The 12521-nt window shown below is 43.6% G+C and overlaps 1 protein-coding gene and 1 pseudogene across 6 annotated transcripts in view; one reads left to right on the top strand and one right to left on the bottom strand.

Annotated features, from left to right (window-relative positions):
• LOC111148266 (phosphodiesterase 8B) overlaps positions 1-12521 on the bottom strand; it is a 238791-nt gene that overhangs the window by 68242 nt on the left and 158028 nt on the right. The window lies entirely within an intron of this gene.
• On the top strand, positions 7511-7944 carry LOC111148228 (annotated as a pseudogene).

Raw genomic sequence — 12521 nt, 5'->3', positions numbered from 1 at the left:
GTAGGAAAGAATGTCCAATGGAAAAAAGACAGTCTCTTCAACAAATGGTGTTGGGAAAATTGGACAGCCACACGCAAAACAATGAAACTGGACCATTTCCTTACACCACACACAAAAATAGACTCAAAATGGATGAAAGACCTCAATGTGAGACAGGAATCCATCAAAATCCTTGAAGAGAACACAGGCAGCAACCTCTTCGACCTCAGCCACAGCAACTTCTTCCTAGAAAACATCACCAAAGGCAAGGGAAGCAAGGACAAAAATGAACTATTGGGACTTCATCAAGATCAAAAGCCTTTGCACAGCAAAGGAAACAGTCAACAAAACCAAAAGACAACTGACAGAATGGGAGGAGATATTTGCAAATGACATATCAGAGAAAGGGCTAGCATCCAAAATCTATAAAGAACTTATCAAACTCAACACCCACAGAACAAATAATCCAATCAAGAAATGGGCAGAAGACATGAACAGACCTTTCTGCAAAGAAGACATCCAAATAACCAACAGACACATGAAAAAGTGCTCTACGTCACTCTGCATCAGGGAAATACAATCAAAACCACAGTGAGATACCACCTCACACCAGTCAGAATGGCTAAAATTAACAAGTCAGAAGACAATAGATGATGGCGAGGATGTGGAGAAAGGGGAACCCTCCTACACTGTTGGTGGGAATGCAAGCTGGTGCAGCCACTCTGGAAAACAGCATGGAGGTTCTTTAAAAAGTTGAAAATAGAGCTACCCTACGACCCAGAAATTGCACTACTGGGTATTTACTATAAAGATACAAATGTAGTGATCCGAAGGGGCACGTGCACCTGAATGTTTATAGCAGCAATATCCACAATAGCCAAACTATGGAAAGAACCTAGATGTCCATCAATAGATGAATGGATAAAGAAGATGTGGTATATATATGCAATGGAATACCATGCAGCCACCAAAAGAAATGAAATCTTGCCATGTGCAATGATGTAGATGGAACTAGAGGGATTTATGCGAGCTAAGAAAGCCAATCAGACAATTATCATATGACCTCTCTGATATGAGGAATTTGAGAGGCAGGGCGGGGGTACAGGGAGTAGGGAGGGAAAAAATGAGACAAGATGGGACTGGGGAGGGAGACCAACCATAAGAGATGCTTAGTCGCAGGAAACAAACTTAGGGTTGCTGGTGGGTGGAGGGGGGAGGAATAGAGTGACTGGATTAAGGGGATTGGGGAGGGTATGTGCTAAACAGTGAGCACTGTGATTGTGTAAGACTGATGAATCATAGACCTGTAGCCCTGAAGCAAATAATATGCTATATGTTATTTAAAAAAAAAAAAAGAAAAAAAATTACTTTTTAAAAAATAGATGTTCTCATGGCCTAAAGGGTGCTAGATAGATTTTTCAAATTTAAATTGAAACATAAAACTTAATAAATCCCACCCATACCACTGCTTTCCCTACCAGAGCTCAAAGCCATTAAACATTAATGTGGAAAAGAAATGGGAAAAAAAATACTGTCAGCTGAAATGGATAGCAGAGCTTGGGATGTGGACTGTGGAATTTCTTCTGTTGCATATGTCCCAAATCTGACCGAACTGGGGAATTCAAGTGCCTTCTGGTCAGGCCCTGCAAAGACAGAAGCTCCCATGTCTGGAACCAATCTTGGCAAGACTGAGAACCGGTCAGTTCTCAGTCTTGCCAATGAGTGGATGAGAACCATCCACCACATGCCAGCTTGGGGCTGGGTGTTTCCTCGGGAGACAGGCAGGGTCCCCTCTCCTCACAAAGCTCATGGAACCAGGAGGGACAGCAGTTTGTCCCAGTTTCCTCATAGGAATGCCTGTTCTAGAAACCCCTCCTGCCAACTGGCTGGAACTGAGTCCACAGTATGCTTCATGCCGCCTAGACATGGACTGCCCAGTCTAGACATGGACTGAGGATCAACACACACAGAAGCCACTGCTGCTACCCTAACCCAGCAGCTCTCCTTCCCCTGTGTGCAAACATTCACACCACACATGTTTTCTGTGTGCCAGGACTCAGGAAGGAGTTCTAGAGAAGATGAAGCCTGGTCTCACCCCTGGCAGCTCCCACCGAGGCCTGCTCCTCCCCATGTGATACGCAGGCCATCCTTCCACGTGCCTACCCTTTGGTGGTTCTTTGGTCACAGCATACTCCTGTCCCTCTATAAAGCGTCTGGCAGAAGATCTCCCTAGACACATATAACCGATCATGGTAGATCCAAAAACCAGAGACTTCACTCTTTAGCCTTGCGGTTCTCAACCTTGCTAGTACCCTGGGATCTCCTGGGGAGCTCTTCGAAGTGCTCGTGCCCAGCTTCTACCCCAGACCCATTCCATCAGAGCCCCTGGGGCCCACAAGTCACTGTATTGTTTGGTTTTTTAACTCAGCAGGTGACTCCAGGGTGCCACCAGGGCTGAGGAACACTGCATTAGCCTTTCATGGTATTCAACTTGCAGCACAAGAGCTTCTGGGGGCTGCAGCTCTCTGGAACCGGGGGCGGAGGGTAGATGGGAACATTCCTCCCACAGGGATTTCCATGGCCAAACAGGTCCAGTGTTCCTTATGGGCTATAACCTGCTTAGTAGGAAACTATCTTTTATTTCTTCTACAACTCCAAGGCCAAGGCTCTGTCATTAAGACTCAGGCTCCTTTTGACGGTTCTAAGGATCAAAAAGCTTCTCACCAAACTCTGTTAGACTCAAAGCCATCTGAAGGTGGGCTGCACTCTGATTTCTCCGCATAGTACCATAGTCCTGGTCAGAATGAAAGATTAACAAGCACCAGTGGAGACCAGGCCCTTTGCTTCCCTCCCTCTCACCCCCAGGTACAAAGGTCTCACTTGTTCAGCATGCCATTCTACAGTCGTCTTGTTTAAGATAATCAGGAAAAATATCATTTAACCCACTCCTGGGCTTAGGTACAGAATGGTCAAAAAGAAGAGGAATAAATGCATGCTTCCTCCAGTCTCCTGGAGCTCAGCTCTGAAATCCTCCCCAGAAACTCAGGAAATCTGGGCAAGAAGTTGACTTCAAGACTCAAATTTCTCCCGAATGGGGCGGCAAGTTTAATGGAAAACCCTCCAAATCATTCCTCCTCCTCAACCCTCACTTCTTTCAGCAATGGCACTGGAGAAGTCCATCCTTGCTGGAATTTTGTTCTTAAAAATTCCCTAAGGCACCACATAAACGAAGGCCCAGAAGCTTGAGTAAAATCTTTCAGGATGAACGCTGCTCTGTCTACAGCTGAAACAACAGATCCTTTTAGGACAGATGCTTGAGTTACTATGCTCGGTTTTTGTTTTTTTAAGTAAGCTCTAGGCCCAACGTGGGGCTTGAACTCACGACCCCAAATCAAGAGTAGCATGCTCTATTGAGCCAGCCGGGAACCCCACCACGGCTGGGTTTTAAGTATTGATTGGCTACATAACTCCAAAATACAATGGGGAAAGTTCTGGAATGTTGCAGTGAGAACTGACAACACACAATGTCTATCTACCACTCAGTCGTGGGATGAGGAGCTCCAACGGCCTTAAATAAGCAGCAGAGGTCTGAGGCTCCAGCCTCTCCAAGGACAGGGCAACAGCTCCTCTAGAGACAATTTGCTATGTCACCCTCTTAGCATTCTACACAGACCCCCAAACTGCCCTGGTGTAACTTCTCATGGCTTGTCAAATGCTCCTATCAACTTCATTTCCTCAGTAGATAGAGGTTGGATCACAGCAGGGAGTACATGGTCTAATTTACTCTAGGCCAAACACCCATCAGGATGGCTCTGGACCTGTAAGCACCGGGAGGAGGATAGGGATGATCAGAGGAATCTAGGCAGAGGCAGGTGGGCAGGTGGGCAGCTGAGCCCCAACTCCACCCCTAGCTTCATCTCCCCCACGCTATAAGACTTCAAGGGATCAAGCCAAATCCTGTCTCTGGTTGCCCTTCTTCTTTTGCATGGGATTCTTCTCTCTAGAAGGATAACTTCTATCTGACCTCAATCAACACCTTCTTCATTAAGTGGTCCCAGCTTCCCAAGTAAGGGTAGCCCTTTCTCTCATGTGACTGCTCAGATATGTTCCGAATATTTCTAATTTCTCTCATATATGCATTCATATATGCTAACTACTTAGGATTTGAATCCTGACTCTACCACATGTGACCATTATGAAACCTGGACAGGCTGCTTAACCACTTCAAGCTTCAGTTTCTTCATTTGTAGAACATGGATCATCGTATCTACCTCACAGAGGTGCAGTGATTATTATAGGATTTAATGTATGGAAGCACTTGCACAATAAGGGACACAAAATGTTCAATACATGATACATCTTATGATTATTAAAATGTAAGATCCTCCGCAAACTCCGCTCATCAACTCTTTCCTGGGTTCAGGTAGCTTCAGCAGGAGATGGCAGTGTAGGGCACTGAGACAGGATGTTGCCCTTGGTGAGCTGCGTCCAGTGTGGGAAGTCTAGATGTCCTCTGTAAGAAGAGAGAGTGGCTGGGCAAAATCACAGAGAAATATGACCTGGATCAGGTGAGCAAGGGAAGACAGGAGGAACAAAGAGCAGGCTAGACAGATGGAAAAGTACCAGTGCCCTGAGGGACGGAAAGGCTGGGTATGTGGATGGGAACTCTAAGGAGCTTGGTGTGGCAGAGCAGAGTGGCAGGGAATGATGTAGGCAGTAGGCATAGACAGGATAAGAGAGCACTTTGTGGGCTCCGAAAAGATATCTGTGATTTTATTTATGTGTTTGCTTTAAGTAGGGTCCACACCCAGCATGGAGCCCAGTGTGGGGCCTGAACTGATGACGCTGAGATCAAGACCTAAGCCAAAAACAAGAGTCGGACACTTAACCGACTGAGGCACCCAGTCCCCTATTTTTTTAAATTTGATTTTATTATTATTTTTAGACGATGATGAACTACTGGGAGATCCTTCAGAATGGGGACTGTGGTCTGGATGGCATGCCAGTCAAGGTTTAACAACTGGCTCTCTGAAAAATGCAGAAATATCCACACCGAAGTTGACTGTAAACACTACTGATTAAAAAGGTCAGTAAACTATGACCTAGGGACTTTGTAAATATATTTTTACCTGGTTTTGTAACTGATTTTATCATACCATAGCCTGACTCATTTATTTCCAGATCGTGATTGGGTGATGGCTGCTTTCCTGCACAGCGGCAGAGTAGGGTAGTTGTGACAGAGACTGTAGGGCCTAAAATACATTCCATCTGATCCTATAAGAGAAAAATTTGCCAACTTGACATAAAAGATGGGCAGTAATTCCTAAATACTAAAACATACAATATTCTTACCATAAATTCTATACAGCTGATTGTCACCAAATGCTTTTGTTGACTTTTTCCTGATCTCTGGTATGAGTAGCCTAGCATTGGTTTCAACTGATGAATGCGTGGAGTTTCAACACGAATAGGAGTTGACATTTTCACTTACTGTAAGCAGTAAGATGAAAGCCCTGTAACAGATGCATAAGAACTCCACTCATTTGTTAATGATGTGAACTTCTTTGCTGAAACATGAAATAGTTTCTGAATGCTGGAGGAGTGTTTAATTTTTTCTGCTATTCACAATGAAACTCCTACAAACTGGATGTGCATATAAATTTAATCTGTATTATTACATTTTCTCCACCACTGTTTTTTAAGTCTAGAACATTATTTGTCCCGGGAATTTTTAGGTTTAAGAAGGTGACATAGAAGATTCCAGGACTTACCTTCTCTCACAGACACACTAAATCTACGACCACATATGAAACAATCACCTCTGAAAGAAATCCAGAAATGAGCTGAACACCTATATATCAGGCAAACGAGGAGGGAAAACCCTACAGCAAAGTGGGTAGGAAAAGCTGAGAAAGAATCCTGCTATAAGCCCCGCCCAGTGGATCAACAGTCAGGAGGAAACTCCTTTTCCTGCTTATCTCTGTGGAGTGAAGGGGCTGAACCCCAAATCTGGGACCCCATCTTTTAAGACTTCCACCTGAGAGATGGACACACAAAAGATCTAGTTTCATAAGCCAATGGGGACTGCATCCTTGAGAGACGCACAAGGCTAGAGAGAACAAAGTTCTTTTTTTTTTTTTTTTTTAAGATTTTATTTATTCAACAGAGAGAGAGAGATCACAAGTAGGCAGAGAAAGAGAGGAGGAAGCAGGCTCCCCGTTGTGCAGAGAGCCCGATGCGAGGCTCAATCCCAGGACCCCAAGATCAGGACCTGAGCCGAAGGCAGAGGCTTAACCCACTGAGCCACCCAGGCGCCTCAGAATTAACAGTTCTTAAAGGGCTCATGCAGACTCATGGTGGCTATCATCCAGGGCCCAGAGCATAGAGAGCAAACTGAAAGCACCCAGCCTCTCTGGGAAAAAGGCCTATTTGCTTATCTTAAAAGCTTTAGCTTGAGGGGCAGGCTTCTCTTATTTATTTTATTTATTTATTTAGATTTTATTTATTTGAGAGAGCGACAAAGAGAACATGAAGAGGGGGAGGGAGAAGCAGACTCTTCACTGAGCAGGGAGCCCGATGCAGGGCTCAATCCCAGGACCCTGGGATCATGACCTGAGCAGAAGGCAGATGTTAACTGAGGTACCCAGGTGTCCCTAACAGCAGGCTTCTCATTTAACACATGTCTAGGGGCTGACTGCGATACTCTCCAGAGACTGAAAGGCTGGCAGACACTGTCATTTCACTCTTCTTCTGTCCTGCCTCATGTTACCTGTATCTCCCAGAAAGGAGCTTGTGCACATATATTGCACCTCAGTTTTTGTGGCTGTCACCCAGGGACAACCCTTGATCACCCAGCTCCAGTGGCTCCTGGGGCTTATTTTTTAAAAATCCTACAGGACTACAACAAACAAACACAGTTCTTAACATGCTGCCTGTCCCCCTTGTCGCCCCACCAGCACACAGTGCAGAGGCAGCAGAGGGAAAAGTCTATCTTCTTGTCTTAGCCTGGAATAGGAACATTTGCATACTTCAAAAGCTGCTGCTGGAGGGACAAGGCTTCTAATCAGCTCACATCTTGCTTCTGTCCAAGATCCTCCTCTGTGGGACAGTGAGAGGTCTTGGCATACCCTTAACTACTGGAACCACTTTTATTTAACATAGCACTAGAAGTCCTAGCCACAGCAATTAGGCAAGAAAAATAACAGATACCCAAATTGAAAAGGGAAAAGTAAAACTGTCACTATTTGCAGATGACATGATATTATATATTAAAAAACCTTAAAGGTTTCACCAAAAGCTGTTACAACTAAAAAACTCTGTTAAGTTGCAGGCTTTCAAAAACAATACACAAAAATCAGTTGCATTTCTATACACTAATGACAAACTCCCAGAAAGAAATATTAAGAGAACAATTTCATTTATAATTGCATCAAAAGGAATAAGATACCTATAAATTTAACCAAGGAAGCTCTTTCTCTTCAACAAGGTGGCCAAGTGGTTTGGTGGTAGTGGCCTTGTGGCAGATACAGAGATGCAAATTTTTGTGAAGACAGTGGTCAACAAGACCATCACCCTTGAGATGTAGCCCAGTGACACCACTGAGAATGTCAAAGCCGAAATCCAAGACAAGGAGGGCATCCTGCCTGATCGGTAGTGTCTGACTTTGTAGGCAAACAGCTGAAGGATGGCTGCATCTGCTCAGACTAAAATATTCAGAAAGAGTTCACCCTGCTCTTGGTGCTTCACTTCAGGGGTGGCATCATCAAGCCTTCCCTCTACCAGCTGGCCCAGAAATGGGACTAAGACAAGATGATCCGCTGCTGCAAATGTTATGCTCACCTGCATCTCTGTGCTGTCACCTGCCATAGGAAGTGTGGCCATACCAACAACCCATGTCCCCAAAAGATGGTCAAATATGGCCCCTCTACCGGCTCTTCCTTTGCCCACAGAGTGGCCTCTGCCTGAAACCCAAGGTGCTGAGACCTCAATAAAGCTCCACTTTCACGGAAAAAAAAATTTTACCAAGGAGGTGGAAGACCTTTAATCTGAAAACTAAAAAGTGTAACATTAATGAAAGAAACTGAGAAAGACACAAACAATTGGGAAGATGTTTTCTGCTCATGGACTGGAAAAATTAACACCATTACAACATCCATACTACAGTTTCAATGCAATCCTTGTCATAATTACAACGGTAATTTCACAGAATAGAACAATCTTAATATTTATAGGGAAGTACAAAAGACCCCAATGAGTCAAAGCAATCTTGAGAAAGAACAAAGTTTCTTGAGAAAAGAACAAAGTTTCTTGAGAAAGAACAAAGGAGTCATCATGATCCCCGATTTCAAAGTGTATTACAAAGCCGTAGTAGTCAAAACAGTATGTTGTTGGCATTAAAATAAACACCAGGTTAATGGAACAGAATAGAGAGCCCAGAAATAAACCCACAAATATATAGTCAATTAATGTATGACAAAGGAACCAAGAATACAATGAGGAAAGGACAGTCTCTTCAATGAATGCTCTGCAAATACTGGGCAACCACATGCAAAAGAATGAAACCGGATCACTGTCTTAGACTGTATACAAAACTCAACTGAAAATGGAATAAAGATTTAAATATAAGATCTCAAATCATAAAACTTCTAGAAGTAAAAACAGAACATCAGGATCTTGACATCTGTCTAGGTGATGGTGTTTTGGATGTGATACCAAAACCAAAGGCAACAACAAAAAGAAACCCAAACAACTGGGATTACAGAAAACTAAGAAGTTTGAGAATGAACAAAGTTTAAGAATGAAAAGTCAATCTACTGAATATTTCCAAGTCACATATCTGATAAGAGGTTAACATCTAAAAATACATAGCAAACTCCTACCACTCGATAGCGAACAATCTCATTTTTAAATGGATAGAAGATCTGGACAGACATCTAAGGATGACATACAGATGGCCAACAGGTACATGAAAAGATGCTCAACATCACCATTCCTCAGAGAAAGAGTACTCAAAGCCCCTGTGAGATATGAACTCATACCTGTTAGAATTGTAATTACTTAAAAGACATAAAATTACAAGTGTTTGAGAGAATGTGGAGAAAATGCAACACTTTCATGCTGTTGGAAATGTAAATTGGTTTAGCCACTATGGAAAACAGTGTGGAGATTACTCAAAAAATTAAAAACAGAACTACCATATGATCTGATAATTCCACTTCTGGGTCTTTATTAGAAGGAAATGAAATCACTCTCTGACAAGATATCTGTACCCTGTTCCCTGTAGCATTATTTCCAATAGCCAATATATATAAACAACCTATGTATCCATCAACCGATGAATGGATAAAAACAGGAAACACACACACACATACACAATCGAATAAAACGAGGAAATCTTGCCATTTGCGGCAATATGGATGGCACATGAAATAAGCTAGACAGAGCAAGAAAAACCCTTTATCACCATTTTATCTCACCTATACGTGGAATCTACAAACCAAACCAAACCCGCATCTCATAGATACAGAGCACAGACTGGTGGCTCCTATAAGCAGAGCGTGGGTGAACTGGGTGAAGGTGGTCAAAAGATATAAAGTATAAGATAAATAAGTCCTGGGGATGTAATGCATGGCATGGTGACTAAAATTAATGTCACTGTATTACATATTTGAAAGTTACTAAGAGAGTAGATTTTAAATGTTCTCATAAGAAAAAATAACCATGTGGAGAGGGATATTAACTAAATTTACTATGAAGCTCATTTTGCAATGCATGCATATATCAAATCATTATGCTGTACACTTAAAACTATACACTGATATATATGTCAATTCTTCAATTTAAAAAAAAAAAAAAACTGTGCCAAAACAGATGTACTGTGATCTAGATTAAGCCACAAATACAGTTTAAAACTCTTGGGCTTTGTCCACTCAAACATATCTTTCCTGATCTTATATACCTACAGTGAGTTTCTCTGTTCAGAATGTACTATGGGTACATGTTTTTACACAATGAATTTCAAGACAAAAATGGCTAACATATACATACACAAACATTGCTCAGAGAGAGCGGGGTGCCTGTTCATTGTCTGTCTTCATTGCAATGGTATTAAAAGGAGCATGTAAATAATAAACTGAACAGGTTTTGTCTAAAAATAAAAAAAAGAAGCCCTGATTTGTAGAGTTTGCCGAATTCCCTGGCCCAGCTATTTGAAGCTACCGACATGATGTCGTCGAACCCGGCTGCTCAGCTTCATTTGGCATTTCTGTCACACAGATGAAACAAAGGTCAGTGATCTCCAGAACACCTGTCATGGTACAGTCTGGTAATACACTGGAGAAGGGCTGGACTTTGAGTACTTACTAGTTTTGAAAAACGGAACACTGTGCTTCCGTAATTCAAATGTTTATTAAGTGGTGGTTTAACAACTTGCTCAATGGAAAATTAAACCGTCAGCTCTTCTGAGCCTGTATGAGTTGGTGCCATCTTGCAACAGAGGCAGAGAGCAGACTGGAAGCTGGAGCAAGACAACCAGCACTTACAGTGGGATGAAAAGACGACACGCTTCAGACTAAGTGGCTTCTAGGATGTTGGGAGGCAGGAGGGCGCAAGAAAGGAAGCATGCGGAAGACGGTTCCCCGGTTTAGGGTGGGGGTGACTGCCTAGATGTGGGGGGTCCCATTAGCCACCCCCAAGGATTTCAGCAGCAGCAGATGTGAGGAGAAACCTGGTCCCCCAGCCTCATATGGCCTTGTGACTTCTGCTGGGCTAGAGGGCCTGCAGGCAACTGACGCTCACTCCACTCATGAATGCCCAGCTTAGGCCAAGCATGCCCACAACTGAGAATTTCTCAATGTGAAGTAAATCAATCCCTTCTGAGGAGTCAGCCGCCAACTGTTGCTTCGGAAAACAAAAAACTGGTTAAGGAAAAACTTTTAACCATCAGGTCTAAGAGATAACATGAAAGTCCCTTGGGCTCAATTAGTCTAAGTCTGCGCAGAAAGCAGACTCTTCCCCTAGCCTGAATGACAAATCAATAAAAATGCAGCCTTTAGAAGTTCAGTTAAATTTAGGAGGCAAAAAAAAATCCCTTCTCCTCCAAGGCCAACACCGTGTCTCCTCTTTAAAACCTAGTGGTCTTTAATGTGTCTATGCCCATTACCAAACCTCTCTTTCCTAAGCCTCCCCCCTGGAGCGGGGCTGAGCTACCGTGTGAGAAGGCCCCAACAGTTTCATGCAGTGGAAAACCGGACTGGCATCTCAGACTTTCCCTTCCCTTTGTTTCGCCCATCCTCCTGTCTGTCCCCAACATGGGCTGAAGACCTACCACGTTGGCAGAGAGGACAGGAGGAGAGTGCAAAGGATTCCCATCACCATGCACACAAGGGCCAAGCCGCTCCGATGGGTGAGGGCATCCATGTCTACCTGCTCCCTCACTGTGCTCAGGGCTGGTCTGCATGCCCAGAACATTCCAGGTTCACCTTCTCTGCTTCAGACCCTAGCAGCTCTCCCTTGAAGCCTGTCATGATTGGCCACGACAGCCACCCCACAACGTCAGCCACGAAGTTGCATCTCTCTTCTGCCCCAACACTGTCCCATGCATGTAATCTCATCACTGCATCCTCAGTGTCCCTGCCCATCCTTGTCCCCTGCTGGGACCTCCTATAGAGGCCCTGCACCTCCGACACGCAGCAGGTACCCCATTTATGTCTGCTCAGGGTTTGGCGGTTCCAGCATAGTTCTCAGGAAAAATGGTTTTGCAACATCAGAGGCCTTCCTTTAAATAGCTTCATGTAAATATGTACTAAAGCTAAACGGAAAAATTTTGTTTACTTAGTGGCTTTAGCAAGTACATTGACAAATATTTGGAGCATCTACTGTGAGTCAAGTCCATGTGCACAAACTCAGCATCAAGCTAACATGCTGAGGACACAAAAAAACATTTCTAAATGTGAACAGGCACTGCCAGGGATAACTGAGGTCATGTTTCCAACTGCAGATCCCTTTTTCTCCAACTTTCTTTTAAGAAGTCAAACTTGGATGTGTGCCTTGGAAAAACATGGGAAATATTTAACAGCACGGGAGACATTAGCTCCAGGGAGATCAACACTCCACATATAATACTGATTTGGGACTAGACAGAACCTTCATCTTTAATTTCCTAGGCTTGCCAAAGGTTACTGTGTTAGGGAGTAAAAATTAGTTTTAATAATAATTTCCGGATGTCTACGGGGCACACACAGTGGCGTCCCTTCCCCAAGGTGAGAACTGATCCAAAGCAGGGTAGAATGAAGAGTCCAACAGGGAATGCTGAAGAGAAGCATCACTGTCACCTCATGGCCGGTATGGGGGAGACATGGTTGGCAGGTTCTGGAAGTTTTCATGGAGAAAAGCTGGGCTGAGGTCTGAAGGGCAAGGAAGCTGCCAACAGTTGATGCCATTAAAAAAGGGAGATGGATCTCAAGTATTGGGCACTCAGGACAAATTCAAACATTTTTATCAGTAGGGATAAGCAATGAGCAGAAACCATCTCGTGATTTTGC

This window comes from Enhydra lutris, unplaced genomic scaffold, assembly GCF_002288905.1.
Source record: "Enhydra lutris kenyoni isolate GAN:26980312 unplaced genomic scaffold, ASM228890v2 scaffoldscaffold19, whole genome shotgun sequence".
NCBI lineage: Eukaryota > Metazoa > Chordata > Mammalia > Carnivora > Mustelidae > Enhydra > Enhydra lutris.
The sequence above is the reverse complement of the archived record's forward strand: the minus strand, read 5'-3'. Positions and strand labels throughout refer to the sequence as shown.